This window comes from Cetorhinus maximus, chromosome 14 (genome assembly GCF_964194155.1).
Source record: "Cetorhinus maximus chromosome 14, sCetMax3.hap1.1, whole genome shotgun sequence".
In the NCBI taxonomy this organism is placed as follows: Eukaryota; Metazoa; Chordata; class Chondrichthyes; order Lamniformes; family Cetorhinidae; genus Cetorhinus; species Cetorhinus maximus.
The window spans coordinates 39792780-39809178 of NC_135892.1; the positions used below are offsets into that span (position 1 = coordinate 39792780).

Below are 16399 nucleotides of genomic sequence, written 5' to 3' on the forward strand. Positions count from 1 at the left end.
ATATTTGTAGAATTGCAGTTTATGCTAATTAATAAAACATGCACCGTGTTAAAGAAAATGTGTTACCACAGGGGTGTCCCACTAAGAGGCTGCTTCTGTACATTAAATTCAAAAGCTCGAGATGGTTTATTTTAAGTTTATCTTCATCTTTTAGTACTCTGTATATCAGCATCATGATATTCATGTTGTGGTCTGTGGTTTCAAAGGTTCGATGAGTGCATGAGTGCAAACGGAAGCCAAAAAATAATCGAGCAATTCAAAGTGAGGGATAACTTCAACGTTTTTTCTTTTGTGAGTTAGTTTTGTTGAGAGTTGTACCTTCTTAAAGAAAAATGTAACTCCAACAAGAAGGTTGCTTGCTGACAGGGCCTTGAAACAGGAGTAAATTACAGGGAACCGGTAAGTTTAATTCTGTGCTGCACAGATGATAACTTCTAACTGGCAAAGTGCTGAATGCTTCCTGTCAATTGGTTAGAGAGCTCTGTACTCTGTTGTGAAATGTGTGCTAGCTTTAAGTGTAGCCCTTAAGATTCTTAAGGACAGGAGAGAACTAGATTCTTTGGGTTGCGGAAGAAAATACCAATTTCTAGTTGTCTGATTCACATAACTGGTGACAAGAATATACTGTGGAAAACTGGAGTATCTGGATTCTTTCAAGAGTTTCAAGAAGAACTGATTTATATTTCGCTAGGTGATAATAGATAACATTTTTACTTGTTCTTTGAATGTAGGTAACACTGGATGGGCAACATTTAATGCATCTGCAGTAGCTTTTAGCTTTTTGTTTTTATCTTTAATGTCTAATGCTGGTTGCCCTGAGGGCATTTAGAGTCAAGCTGATCAGGGCCCCTTCCCTGCATGATATTGGTCAACCAGTTGAGCCTGACAGTTTAAGGTGATTTTTCTTGTGACAGCCCCATATGTTGGGCTGGATTTTACATGCCCCCGTCGGGCGTGTTTTCGATGGTGGGCCGTGGGGGTAAGGGCACATTAAAGAAATTGGGTGGCTAGCACACCACTTTCCACCCCCCCCCGATTCAGTCCCCATAATACGCTAGGTGAGTGGGCACCGAAATCAGCAGCCCACCCACCATATTTAAATGATTAATTCCATGTCAGTTAGGCTTGTTAGAAAAATATGGTTGGCGTGGGCAGTCGGGCGGGAGTGGGCAGGCTGTTTTACCACGCCTACATGAGAAAAGGTGGGAAGGAAGGGGGTTCACCTCATTCAGAGGGTGCACTGTGCGCAGTGGGCCCCTCAACCCCCCCCCCCCACCACGATGTCACCTCACTTCCTTCCGCTCTGCCTGCTCTACAAAACCCAGCACGTCCACTGCCCTCCCCCCACCCTCCCCTGGGCTCTAGGATCCCTCCTTGTCCCAAAACCCAGGGCTTATCTATCCTGGCAGCCATGATAACATTTGGGCTTCTTCCTGCAGTTTTGGCAGCCCACTACAGTGCTCTGGCGCTACCAGACTGATGGAAGTCCCGAGTGTGGGGCTTCCTCCCACTGTCCCTAAACAATTTAGCCCACCAACAGCATGTTATGGCTGTGAGACAGGCTTCCACAGTACATGTTGGCTTATGGATGACTTTCCTTCTGGGCTGGTTGGGGGAGGGGATGCCGGCTCATTCCTTAATTGCTCTGAGAGCATTCGGAGTTGAACTGGAATCAAAAGCAGGCCAGACTTGGGTAGGGGTGGCAGATTCCCTTACCTGAACGGCATTAGTGAACCTTTTGTGTTTTTTCAATAATCTTGCAGCTTTACATGAAAACTTTACTTGTGCTAGTCTGTAAATGACAAGATTTATTGAGTTCAGTTTTGCAACCTGCCATGGTGGGATTTGAGCCCATGACTGCTGGATTTGTAGTCTATTACTGTAACTACTATATACATGTGTGCATGTGTTTTGTCTGTGTGCAAGTCTGTATATGTGGGCATGCATGCTTAGAGTATGCACCCGTGTGTGACTGTGTATCCAAGTTATCAGTTCTGTTCTCAAGTAGATTGTGTTTGTGTAGTGAGCAACTATTTTACCTAAACCCATGCTCTATGATTGCGCATCTGTAAAAAAAGACGGTCGTGTTTTGACAACTATACATTGCATGAGGTTTACAAACATTTTCATTGAAGAATGCATTCATCCTGTGGAGAATTTCCTCTTGCAGAAGATTATGAAAGCTCAAACAGTGAACGTCCTGCCACACTCACAAATATTTCCGGTCTCTTTCCAAAGGCATAGATGAGATCATGATTGCCTTCATGTTTTAACTGTTCCAGCAAACTTTCTTCAGCAGAGCTTTCAGCAGCCACTAATTGCCACAGTTGTTAACTTGCTTACAAGGGTTTGACAGAGCAAACTCCAAATATTCCTCCTAATTCTTCACCTCCACTTATTGTATAACAATATAAATGACATAGATGACCGTGGTGGGTAGGATTGGTAAATTTACGGATGACACAAAGATTGGCCGGGTGGTTAACAGTGAGGTTGAGTGTCTTGGGCTACAGGAAGATATAGACAGGATGGTCAAATGGGCAGATAAGTGGCAGATGGAATTTAACCCTGAAAAGTGTGAGGTTATACACTTTGGAAGGAGTAATTTGACAAGGAAGTATTCAATGGATGACATGACACTAGGAAGCTCTGAGGAACAAAGAGACCTTGGTGTGTGTCCATAGACCTCTGAAGGCGGAGGGGCATGTTAGTGGGGTGGTGAAAAAGGCATATGGACACTTGTCTTTATCAATCGAGGCATAGATTACAAAAGTAGGGAGGTCATGTTGGAGTTGTATAGAACCTTGGTGAGGCCAAAGCTGGAGTACTGTGTGCAGTTCTGGTCGCCACATTATTGGAAGGATGTGATTGCACTGGAGGGGGTGCAGAGGAGATTCACCAGGATGTTGCCTGTGATGAAACATTTAAGTTATGAAGAGAGGTTGGATAGACTTGGGTTGTTTTTGTTGGAGCAGAGAAGACTGAGGGGTGACCTGATAGAGGTGTACAAGATTATGAGGGGCATGGACAGGGTGGATAGGGGGCAGTTGTTCCCCTTAGTTGAAAGGTCAGTCACGAGAGGACACAAGTTCAAGGTGAGGGGCAGGAGGTTTAGGGGGGATGTGAGGAAAAACTTTTTTACCCAGAGGTGGTGACGGTCTGGAATGCACTGCCTGGTGGGTGTGGAGGCGGGTTGCCTCACATCCTTTAAAAAGTACCTGGATGAGCATTTGGCACGTCATAACATTCAAGGCTATGGGCCAAGTGCTGATAAATGGGATTAGGTAGGTAGGTCAGGTGTTTCTCACATGTCGGTGCAGACTTGATGGGCCGAAGGGCCTCTTCTGCACTGTGTGATTCTGTGATCCTGACTGCTTTTAATGACGCTTCCACAGAAGATGTGCTTAGCACCATAGTCTGGCACATCTCCATGTGTAAACATCATCTTGCACTAACATCGTAGCACACCAGCATTAAACTTTGGACAATGGAAAGGTTTGTGAGGAGTTGGGGAGTTGGTTGTCCTAGAATAGCCTCAAACTGCTGTTGCTTTTTCACCTATTTGGGCTTCTCTGGCACAGCTTTGTGGCAATGCTGTACTTCTGCTCAATTTTTAAAATTTAAAATGACATTGGGTAGGATTATAACTGCCAAGAGGGGGCAGGCTAGGGTGTAGGCCAGTGAGTTAAAGTCCCAAAAAGTGATGTCAGAAACTCAAGGTAATCCTGCCTACTTTTGCGTTTACCTCAGGTGAGTGTGCAGGTGACAGAGAAACATCCGTGAAGTTGCCAGGTAAGTAATTAAAATATTTAAATCCCCAATTATCTCAGAATTTAACCCATAATCCTGGCTCTAATGTTGAGCTGTGTGAAACTTGCTGGGGTGAACTGGGTGATAGCACAACTGGGAATACTTGTTCAGTGGAACTAGAAGTCTGTGAAGTCTTCAAAGAGAGAAACTAAGGCCTGGATTTTCACCATGATGGAGATGTGGCGAAAATGGCAGAAATGCCTGAAAACCCTAAGACAGACCCCACCCCCACCCCAACCCCACCACCATTTTTGCTGGTGCCGGAATGGTGGTGGTTTGTGTTTCGCATATACATGGTTCACAGAGGCAGCTGGCCATTTACATCATCAGCTGCCTCCAATGAAGTCGGATTTTGGTAGCCCAGGAATGTGAAACGTGAAGTGTGCTGAGTAGACCTGGTAAGAGCAAGTCTGAACTTCATACTTTTCTTTGGATAGTCAGGGTACCCCTTTGGAGAGGTAAGGTATCCCTTTGGATCTCGTCCTGGACCACCTTTGAGGGATGTCAGACGCCCTTTGGAGGAGGTAAGGTGTGCTTTGGAATTGTTAGAAGTAGCCATGAACATGAATGTGCATAAAAAGTACATAAACTCATTAACTGTCAAGCTCATTGGAACTGTCAATAGTCTTGTCAAAATCAAGTGCTAAAACTATCAAGAGGACCTGTCAAAGGACCTTTCACGAGAACCTGTCCAGAGGACCAGTCAAAAGTGTCAAGAGGAGCTGTCAAAGGAAGCTATCTCCTGATACGTCTATCAGCCCTGCAGTGCTATGGGCCCTCTGATTGGGCCTCCTGCTTCATGAATCCACCTACCATCCTTAATCGGAAAGCAAACGTGGAGGCTGTCATGATTGTAGCTGATTGTGGTAGTGGACTCCAATATTAGATACTATACAGTACTCTGTACTATATAGGGGGGTCACCTGACTTGGGGATTGAAGGTCAGAAAGCACATGTTGGAACCTGCCTTGTTAGAATTCAGTTACTGCAGATATGTGTTTACGTTAGGAAAATGTGTTGTCAATGAAGTTAGCTCAGCTACAATGTTGTCGGCCTGTATGCATTATTGAAACAAAAAAACAAGACAGAGGTGGCCACTTAATGGCTGCCTCCCAGAAGATGCAGCCACCTAGCACCATCAGGGTTGGGACTATTTTAAAGCTGGTAAGATTTCATCATTGCATTCTGAAAGTAGGAACAGGATATCGCGAGGGAGCGTGACAGTATATTCATGGCTCTTTTTCCTGCTTCTTTCGCATCTCCACCCAAAAAATGACTGCACTATACGATTAACACAAATGCTTAGAATGAGCTGAAATGTCCTCGATCAAAAGTCTGTCTTGGCTGGGTAGAAATTCCAACTGGAAAAATGCTTCATCTGCTATGCTGTGACACAGTTTCATTCTGCAAATAAATGTGTTTGCATTAAACGCATTCACGCCTGTGTAAAAATAGTAGTTAAAAAAACAAGTCAAGTGCAAGCACATTAAACTTAGATTTGATACTTGTAAACTTTGCAACTTGGTACATGAGTGTTTGATTTGCCACATGCAAAGGAAGAAAAGTGAGGCTGTTTGTAGAACATGTGCGTGTGTTTCCCATTGCTCTAATGAATAGTATTAGTGTTTGCCAACCATGTAAAGCCAGCTTCATAAGTTTTTATGTCATACATTGAGGCTGAACTCAGTAAATGTTCATTGAAGCATCGAGTTGAGCAGAGGTTCTGGAAAAAGGGAATTCAGTCTTTCTATTTGAATAAACAGCCTACAATTGAGCTTAATTGAATGGAATGGAATTCTAAGGAGAAGTGGCCACCTCTGTCTTGTTTTTTTGTTTCAATAATGCATACAGGCCGTCAACATTGTAGCTGAGCTAACTTCATTGAATACACATTTTCCTAACATAAACACATATCTGCAGTAACTGAATTCTAACAAGGGTTGGGGGGGATAAATCGATGAGATTTAATTGTCCAAGAAGACTGCTATATACAAGGTCCTGGGTCTCCCATTAGCAGCTATTCCTACCAACTAAAGGCTGGTTGCATTAAATCAGGCCTGGGAATTATTATTGCTGAAACTCGCTGCCTAAGAGGGTGGTGGAAGCAGAAATGATCAATGATTTCAAAAGGAAATTGGAGGCTACTTGAGGGAAATAAACTTACAGCGCTATAAGAATAGAGGGGGGAAATGGGACTGACTGGATTTCTCTGCAGAGACCTGGCCTGTACTTGATGGGTTAAATAGGCTGTTCTGTCCTGTAACGGCTCTATGACTCTAAGACTTCTTGGAGGGATTGCTGATCACAAAGTGACACCTGCTATTTCTTGATTGGGCTCTTAGTGGGCTGCTTAGCTGAATCAGCAATGATTTAAGGTATAGCTGCTAATGGGAGACCCAGAACTGATTAATAGAAAGTGTTGTGAAGTCAACAAAGTAGACATAAGGGAAATACCACTCAGTCTTGCATAGGAGATAGATTGTGTAATTTAGTTAGAGGGAATAATTGGATTCCAGCCACTCAAACCCTCCAGAGTTGGATGATGCTCGACATTTACTCTATTTGTTTGACCAGCAGTCCCTGCAAACAACTGGCCTTGAACAAAGAAGCTCAGGTCTTTGTATAAAGAGCAGGATTTACAATTCAAGGCTGCCCAGCAGGTAGTTCAAGGTAGGCTGTTTTCAGCATTCTAAGAGACTGCAGGCTGAAAGTCTTGTTATGTTATCATGTGGTTGAAGGGTAATCTTTAAATGTCCAACATCCTGGATAGTGAAAGGTTTCAGCACTAGAACAGCAACAACAACTTCCATGTATATCATCTTTAATATAGGAAAACATCCACAGGTACATAAACAGACAAAAAATGACATTGAATTAAAGAAGACGATATAAGGAGAGTGACTAAGTGTTTGATCAGAGAGGTAGATTTTAAGGAGTGTCTTAAAGGAATGAGAGAAAGAAAAGTAAAGAGCTTTAGGGAGGAAATTCCAGAGTAGAATTTTGGATGAACTGTTGAGCATATTTGTCTGTTTTCTAATATTTAGCGCAGGCCAACCAGTTAGGGAATTCCTTCCACACACATATCTCTGACTGCTAAATTCTGCTAGTGGCTTGTACTGTAACTGTACTGTGTCTGTTATGCTGCAAATGTAATCTAGAACAAACTATCAAGATGAAACTTACTGTGTTTCTATATTATCATTTCTGGTGGAATGTGACAGATGTACTGGCTGTTGTGCGGTGAACTGAAAACATGCAGATTAGGCAGATCATTGCATGACTCAGTGTGCAACTATAATTTGATGTTGGATTTATCATTTGTGAACTGTGCACATCAGCCAACACAGGCTAAATGGAATGAAGAATCCCCACCAGCACTACTTAAGATCATGAACTACTTACAGACTAATTGCTGGATTATTTCTTCTGGCTGTTGATGTAATTGTACGTGTTTTTGGAGCTTTCCTGCATTTGGTTTGAATGATTGGCAGGCAGTGGCTGATGCTGCAGTAGTTCTTTAGCCATTTAAAATCTTCTGCTGAAACAAATTGCATTCAGATATGGGTGGTCAGGCAGGCTTTCCTTTGGGAATTGATGATTGGGAGAATGAAGAGGCTACACAAAGCAGAATAAATTTTAGAAGGATGAGGAGAAGGTGGAGAACAGCTCTCAGCAGGAGGCCATTGCCATTGAGAATTTTCAGGGAGCAATCCTCTTATCTCAACATCAATTAGGAACAATGCATGAGATGCCATCATTTGTTGCATTACAATGGATACAACTGACGTGCTGTTGGGGCTGACCACTCTTCCATGTTGGAAAGAACAGGCTTCAAGCTCTCGCAAAGCCTTATGCCAAGCTGGTGGACTCTTCCATGTTCCTTGACGGTGCACGTAGGCTTTCTGGCAGACTTCCTGGCACATTTGGTTGTGTACACTCAGTAGTTGTCTTCTGTAACTTGGCACATCAAAGCTGTCATCTTACTCCTTGGCGATAGAACTAATGTGTGACCTTGCCCTCTGGAGAGTTGATGCCTGCGCTATCCTTTCTGCCGCTCTGGCTCCTGTGCCTATGTGTCTTACCATGTGACTATTCTTTCTTTATGCTAGTCTCTAATGTACATGCACCTTCAGTCTCTAAATAGTGGCTGCAAGTGAGAGAACAAATTTTAAAAAAAAAATTATTTAATCATTCTTTCACAGGATTTTGGTCTGGCTGGCTGGGACTGCATTTATTGCTCATCCCTAATTGCCCTTGAGAAAGTGGTGGTGAGCTGCCTCCTTGAACCACTGCAGTTATGTGATGTAGATAGTGATAGCGACCACAACATAGTACAGTTTAAGCTTATTATGGACAAAGAAATAGACAAGTTGCAAAAAAATGTTTTGGATTAGGGGGAGTGGATTTTAGTAAAATAAGGCAGGACCTGGCCAAGGTAGACTGGGAACAGCTACTTGTGGGAAAATCTACAGAGGATCAGTGAGGGGGGCGTTCAAAAAGGAAATGGGGAGGGTACAGGCTCAACATGTTCCCTCTAGGGTGATAGGAAGGAGTAACAAGCCCAGAGGACCATGGATGACCAGAGATATTCAAGTTATGATGAGAAGGAAAAGAGAGGCTTTTAGCAGGTACAAGGGAAGCAAATCAGCGGAGGCATTAGTGGAGTACAGAAAGTGCAGGGTGGAGCTTAAGAAAGCAATTAGGAGAGCAAAGAGGGGATATGAGAAAGCTCTGGCTGGTAAAAGTAGGGAAAATCCCAAGATATCCTGTAAGTATATCAATGGGAAGACGATAGCCAGGGAAAGAGTAGGGCCCATTAGGGACCAAGGGGGCAATCTATGGGAGGAGCCAGAGGACATTGCTAGAGTGTTAAATGATTACTTCACATCTGTCTTCACCCAAGAGAATGAGGATGAAGGTATGGAACTTGGGGAGAGAGACTGTGAGGTTCCTAAGCAAATTGATATATGGAGTGACAAGGTATTGGAGGTGTTGGCAGGCTTAGAAGTGGACAAATCTCCAGGTCCAGATGATTTGTGTCCCAGACTGCTGAGGGAGGCAAAGGAGGAGATCGCAGGGGCTCTGATCCAAATTTTTGATTCCTCTCTGGTCACGGGGGAGGTGCCAGAGGACTGTAGAACAGCTAATGTGGTTCCGCTATTTAAGGAGGGTTGTAGAGATAAGCCAGGGAACTACAGGCAGTGAGTCTCACGTCAGTGGTAGGGAAGCTATTGGAGAAGATCCTGAAGGAGAGAATCTATCTCCACTTGGAGAGGCAAGGTTTGATCAGGGATAGTCAGCATGGCTTTGTCAGAGGCAAGTCATGCCTAACAAATTTGATTGAAATTTTGAGAGGTGACTAGGTGTGTAGATGAGGGTAGTGTAGTTGATGTAGTTTATATGGATTTCAGCAAAGCCTTTGACAAGGTCCTGCATGGGACACTTATAAAGAAGGCAAATACACATGGGATACAGGGTAATTTGATAAGGTGGATTCAAAATTGGCCTAGTTGTAGGAGACAGAGGGTGATGACAGAAGGATGCTATTAGTGACTGGAAGCCAGTGCCCAGTGGCGTACCACAGGGATCTGTGCTTGGTCCCCTATTATTTGTCATTTATATAGAGGCCATAAATGACTATGTTGGGGGTAGGATTAGTAAGTTTGCGGATGACACAAAGATTGAACGGGTGGTTAATAGTGAGGTTGAGTGTCTTTGGCTACAGGAAGATATATACGGGATGGTCAAATGGGCAGATAAGTGGCAGATGGAATTTAACCCTGAAAAGTGTGAGGTTATACACTTTGGAAGGAGTAATTTGACAAGGAAGTATTCAATGGATGGCATGACACTAGGAAGTTCTGAGGAACAAAGGGACCTTGGCGTGTGTGTCCATAGATCTCTGAAGACGGAGGGGCATGTTAGTGGGGCGGTGTAAAAGGCATATGGGACACTTGCCTTTATCAACTGAGACATAGATTACAAAAGCAGGGAGGTCATGTTGGAGTTATATAGAACCTTGATGAGGGCAGAGCTGGAGTACTGTGTGCAGTTCTGGTCGCCACATTATAGAAAGGATGTGATTGCACTGGAGGGGGTGCAGAGGAGATTCACCAGAATGTTGCCTAGGATGAAACATTTAAGTTATGAAGAGAGGTTGGATAGACTTGGGTTGTTTTCATTGGAGCAGAGAAGACTGAGGGGCGACCTGATCGAGGTGTACAAGATTATGAGGGACATGGACGGGGTGGATAGGGAGCACCTTTCCCCTTAGTTGAAGGGTCAGTCACGAGAGGACATAAGTTCAAAGTGAGGGGCAGGAGGTTTAGGGGGGATGTGAGGAAAAACCTTTTTACCCAGAGGGTGGTGACGGTCTGGAATGCACTGCCTGGGAGGGTGGTGGAGGTGGGTTGCCTCACATTCTTTAAAAAGTACCTGGATGAGCACTTGGCACATCAAAACATTCAAGGCTATGGGCCAAGTGCTGGTAAATGGGATTAGGTAGGTAGGTCAGGTGTTTCTCACGTGTCGGTGCAGACCTGATGGGCTGAAGGGCCTCTTCTGCACTGTGTGATTCTGTGATACTGTGATTCTAGGTACACCCATAGTGCTGTTAGGGAGGGAGTTCCAGGATTTTGACCCAGTGAAGGAATGCTGATATAGTTCCAAGTCAAGATGTTGTATGGCTTGCAGGGGAACTTGCATGTGGTGGTGTTCCCATGTATCTGCTGCCTTTGTTCTTCTGGTTGATAAAGGCCGCGGGTTGGAAGGTGCAGTCGAAGAAGCCTTGGTGAGTTCCTGCAGTGTATCTTGTAGATGGTACGCACTGCTGCCTCTGTGTGTCAGTGGTGAAGGGAGTTGATGATGGGGTGTCAGTCAAGTGGGCTGCTTTGTCTTGGATGGTGTTGAGCTTCTTGAATCACACTCATCCAGGCAAGTGGAGAGTATTCCATCATGCGGTTGACTTGTGGACAGGCTTTAGGGAGTTAGGAGGTGATTACTCTCCACAGAGTTCCCAGCCTCTTGACCTGTTCTTGTAGCCACAGTATTTTATGGCTTGTCCAGTTCAGTTTCTGGTCAATGGTAACCCTCAAGATGTTGATAGTGGGGGATTCAGCAATGGTAATGTCATTGAACATCAAGGGATTAGATTCTTGTTGGTGATGGTTGTTGCTTGGCACTTGGCGCCATGAATGCTGTTTGCTACTTATCATCCAAAGCCTAAATGTTGTCTAGGCCTTGCTGCATATGGGCACGGACTGCTTCAGTATCTGAGGAATTGCGAATGTTGCTGAACATTATGTAATCATCTGCAAACATCCCCACTCTGACCTTATGATGGAGGAAAGGCCATTGATTAAGTAGATGAAGATGGTTGGAGCTCGGACACTACCCTGAGGAACTCCTGCATTGATGTCCTGGGACTGAGATGATTAACCTCCAATGACCACGACCATCTTCCTTTGTGATAGGTATGACTCCAACCAGTGGAAAATATTCCCCCTGATTCCTAATGACTCCAGTTTTGTTAGGGCTCCTTAATGCCACACTTGGTCAAATGCTGCTTTGATGTAGAGGGCAGCCACTCTCCTCTCACCTTTGAGCTCAGCTCTTTTGTCCATGTTTGGACTAATGAGGTCAGAAGCTGAGTGGCCCTGCCAGAACCCAAACTGAATGTCAGTGAGCAGATTATTGCTGAGTACGTGCTGCTTGAAAGCACTGTCAACGATCCCTTCCATCACTTTGCTGATGATCAAGAGTAGACTGATGGAGCTGTAATTGGCTAGGTTAGATTTGTTGTGCTTTTTGTGGACAGAACATACTGGGTAGTTTTCCACATTTTTGGGTTGATGCCAGTGTTGTAGCTGTACTGGAACCACCTTGGCAAAGGACACAGCAAGTTCTGGAGCACAAGTCTTCAGTACTGTTGCTGGAATATTGTCAGGGTCCATAGCCTTTGCAGTATCCAGTGCCTTCAGTCGTTTCTTGATATCACATGGAGTGAATCGAATTGACTGAAGACTGGCATCTGTAATGCTGGGGACCTCAGGAGGAGGCAGATGATCATCCACTTGGCACTCCTTGCTGAAGATTGTTGCGAATGCTTCAGCCTTGTCTTTTTCACTGATGTACTGGGCTCCCCAATCATTGAGGATGGAGATATTTGTGGAATCTTCTCCTTCAGCTAATTGTTTAATTGTCCACCACCATTCACAACTGCATTTGGCAGGACTGCAGAGCTTAGATCTGATGTGCTGGTTGTGGGATTGTGTAGCTCTGTATGTCACATGCTGCTTTTGCTGTCTGGCATATAGGTAGTCCTGTGTTCTATCTTCACCAATTGACACTTCATTTTTATGTATGTCTGGTGCTGCTCCTGCCAGGCACTCCTGCACTCTTCATTGAACAAGGGTTGATCTCCCAGCTTGATGATAATGGTAGAGTGGGGGATATGCCAGACCATCAGTTTACAGATTGTGGTTGTATACAATTCTGCTGCTGATGGCCCACAGCGCCTCATTGATGCCTAGTTTTGAGTTTCTAGATCTGATCAAAATCTATCCCATTTAGCACAGAAGTAGAGACACACAACACAATGGATGATATCCTCAATGTGAAGTTGGGACTTCATCTCCAAGGACTGTGCAGCGGTCACTCCTACCAATACTGTCATGGACAGATGCATCTGCGACAGGTAGATTGGTGAGGACGAAGTCAGGTAGGTTTTCCCTCTTGTTGGCCCCCTCACCACCTGCCAGCCTAGCAGCTATGTCCTTTAGGACTCAGCCAGTTCTACCAGTAGTGGTGCTACCAAGCCATTCTTGGTGATGGACATTGAAGCCCCCAACCAAGAGTACATTCTGTGCCCCAGCCACCTCAATGCTTCCTCCAATTGGTGTTCAACATGGAGGAGAACTGATTTATCAGCCATGGGGAAGGGCGCAGTATGTGGTAAGCAGCAAGAGCTTTCCTTGCCCATGTTTGACCCGATGCCATGAGATTTCATGGGGTCCGGAGTCAATGTTGAGAACTCCCAGGGCTACTCCTTCCCGACTGTATACCACTGTACTACCACCTCTGGTAGGTCTATCCTGTCAGTAGGACAGGACATATTCATGAATAGTGATGGCGGTGTCTGGGTCATTGTCTGTAATGTATGATTCAGTGAGAATGACTATGTTAAGCTGTTGCTTGACTAGACTGTGTCTATCGTTGTCGGTTTCATTGCCTATGTCAATGCCGGGTGATTTGTCCTATTTCATTCCTTTTTGCAAACTTCATAGTGGTTTGATACAACTGTGTGGCTTGCTAGGCCATCTCAGAGAATTTAAAAATCAACCACATTGTTGTGGGTCTGGAGCCAGTCCAGGAATGGATGGCAGATTCCCTTTCCTAAAAGACATTAGTGAACCAGATGGGTTTTTAAGACAATCGACAATGGTTTGTTTCATGGTAACTATTACCGAGACTGGCTTTTTAATTCCTGATTTATTAATTGAATTTTAATTCCACCAGCAGCTGGGGTGGGATTTCAAGCCATGTCCCCAGAGAAATAGCCTGGGCCTCTGGATTATTTGTTTGTGACGTTACCACAATGCCTCTGCGGCATGTAACTCACAATTCCCCAAAGCCTATGAAGAAATCAACAATAAAGCTACTGTTTTGGTATAAAATGCTTACAATATCGTGTTTGAAAGTAAGAGAGCACAAAAGCAATAACATTTCATTCCCTCTTCACTAGAATTTGCCGAGCTAGTTTTTCTCAGCAAGCTCAGAGGGAAACTCTCATCTATTTGGTATGACTCAGTTATTTCCAACAAGCATCATTTCCCCCACACTCTTGCCCCCAGGTTCGATCTGTGGTGAGCAGTGTTTCCGTTGGATTGCAAGTCATCATGTATTCCACACAAAAACAGAACCTCTTAAAGATAACTCTGGTCTATAACAAATACAGGACCAAAATCTCACATTCTTATAAAATAGGCACAAATTTGACAATTAACAAATTTCTCAAAAAGGAATCATCAACAACACAAAATTTCCAAAAAATCTGTGTCTTCATACTTCTCTGTGCCTGTTTCAGCACTCAGCTTACCGATGAAATGAAGAAATTTCCATCGGTAATAAAGCTCAAAGGAGCTTGTTGGGGAATGTAAAAGGGAAAGATTGAGTTAGGGAAAACATCCTTGTGAACTAGGTAGCACAGTGGGTTAGCAACATATTGTAAATGGATTAGAAACATAGAAACTAGGAGCAGGAGTAGGCCATTCGGCCCTTCAAGCCTGCTCCGCCATTCATTATGATCATGGCTGATCATCCAACTCAATAGCCTGCTCCCGCTTTCTCCCCATATCCTTTGATCCCTTTCACCCCAAGAGCTATATCTAACTCCTTCTTGAAAACATACAATGTTTTGGTCTCAACTACTTTCTGTGGTAATGAATTCCACAGGCTTACCACTCTGGGTGAAGAATTTTCTCCTCATCTCAGTCCTAAATGGTCTACCCCATATCCTCAGACTGTGACCCCTGGTTCTGGACTCCCCCACCATCGGGAACATCCTTCCTGCATCTACCCTGTCTAGTCCTGTTAGAATTTTATAGGTTTCTGAGATCCCCCCCTCATTCTTCTGAACTCCAGCGAATATAATCCTAATCGACTCAATCTCTCCTCATATGTCAGTCCTGCCATCCCAGGAATCAGTCGGGTAAACCTTCGCTGCACTCCCTCTTTGGCAAGTACATCCATCCTCAGATAAGGAGACCAAAACTGCACACAATATTCCAGATGTGGTCTCACCAAGGCCCTGAACAATTGCAGCAAGACATCCCTGTTCCTGTACTTGAATCCTCTGGCTACGAAGGCCAACATACCATTTGCCTTCTTTACTGCCTGCTGCACCTGCATGCTTACCTTCAGCGACTGGTGTACAAGGACACCCAGGTCTTGTTGCACATTCCCCTCTCTTAATTTATAGCCATTCAGATAATAATCTGCCTTCCTGTTTTTGCTACCAATATAGATAATCTCACATTTATCCACATTGTACTGCATCTGCCATGCATTTTCCTACTCAATCAGCTTGTCCAAATCACACTGAAGCATCTCTGCATCATCCTCACAGCTCACCCTCCCACCCAGCTTTGTGTCATCTGCAAATTTGGAGATATTACATTTAATTCCCACATCTAAATAATTAATATATATTGTGAATAGCTGGGGTTCCAGCATCGATCCCTGCAGTACCCCCACTAGTCACTGCCTGCCATTCGGAAAAAGACCTGTTTATTCCTACTCTTTTTTTTCCTGTCTGCCAACCAGTTTTCTATCCATCTCAATACACTACTCCCAATCCCATGTGCTTTAATTTTACATGCCAATCTCATGTGGGACTTTGTCGAAAGCCTTCTGAAAGTCCAAATAAACCACATCTACTGGCTCCCCCTCATCAACTCTACTAGTTACATCCTCGAAAAATTCCAGTAGATTTGTCAAGCATGATTTCCCTTTCATAAATCCATGCTGACTCTGTCCAATTCTGCCACTGTTTTCCACGTGTTCAGCTATTAAATCTTTTATAATGGACTCTAGAATTTTCCCCACTACCGACGTCAGGCTGACTGGTCTATAATTCCCTGTTTTCTCTCTGCCTCCCTTTTTAAATAGTGGGGTTACATTGGCTACCCTCCAATCTGTAGGAACTGTTCCAGAGTCTATAGAATCTTGGAAGATGACCACCAATGCCTCCACTATTTTTAGGGCCACTTCCTTAAGTACTCTAGGGTGTAGATTATCAGGCCCTGCAGATTTATCGGCCTCCAATCCCATCAATTTCCCCAACACCATTTCCCTACTAATACTGATTTCTTTCAGTTCCTCCCTCGCACTAAACCCTGTGTTCCCCAACATTTCTGATGTGTTATTGGTGACCTCCTTTGTGAAGACAGAACCAAAGTATGTATTTAGTTGGTCAGCCATTTCTTTGTTCCCCATTATAAATTCCCCTGTTTCTGACTGTAAGGAACCTACATTTCTCTTCACCAATCTTTTTCTCTTCACATACCTATAGAAACTTTTACAGTCAGTTTTTATGTTCCCTGCAAGCTTACTCTCGTATTCTATTTTCCCCTTCTTAATCAATCCCTTGGCCCTCCTTTGCTGAATTCTACATTGCTCCCAATCCTCAGGTCTGTTGTTTTATCTGGCCAATTTGTATGCCTCTTCCTTGCATCTAATACTATCTCTAATTTCCCTTGTAAGCCATGGTTTAGCCACCTTTCCTGTTTTACTTTTGCGCCAGACAGGAATAAACACTTGTTGCAGTTCACCCATGCACTCTTTGAATGTTTGCCATTGCCTATCCACGGTCATCCCTTTAAGTAATGTTTCCCAATCCATCATAGCCAACTTGCGCCTCATACCGTCGTAGTTTCCTTTTATTAAGATTCAGGACCCAAGTCTCAGAATCAACTACGTCACTCTCCGTCTTGATGAAGAATTCTATTATATTATGGTTGCTCATCCCCAAGGGGCCAAGCACAACTAGATTGCCAATTATTCCTTTCTCATTATACAATACCCAGTTGAG

The 16399-nt window shown here is 44.0% G+C and overlaps 1 protein-coding gene across 1 annotated transcript in view; it reads left to right on the forward strand.

Annotated features, from left to right (window-relative positions):
* Positions 1-243: 243 nt before the first annotated feature.
* The window catches only part of sytl3 (synaptotagmin-like 3), a 189375-nt gene continuing 173219 nt past the window's right edge, over positions 244-16399 (forward strand). Inside the window, exon 1 of the mRNA XM_078556832.1 lies at positions 244-399. The gene's annotated coding sequence lies outside the window, so the exon portion shown is untranslated. The remainder of the gene's footprint in view (positions 400-16399) is intronic.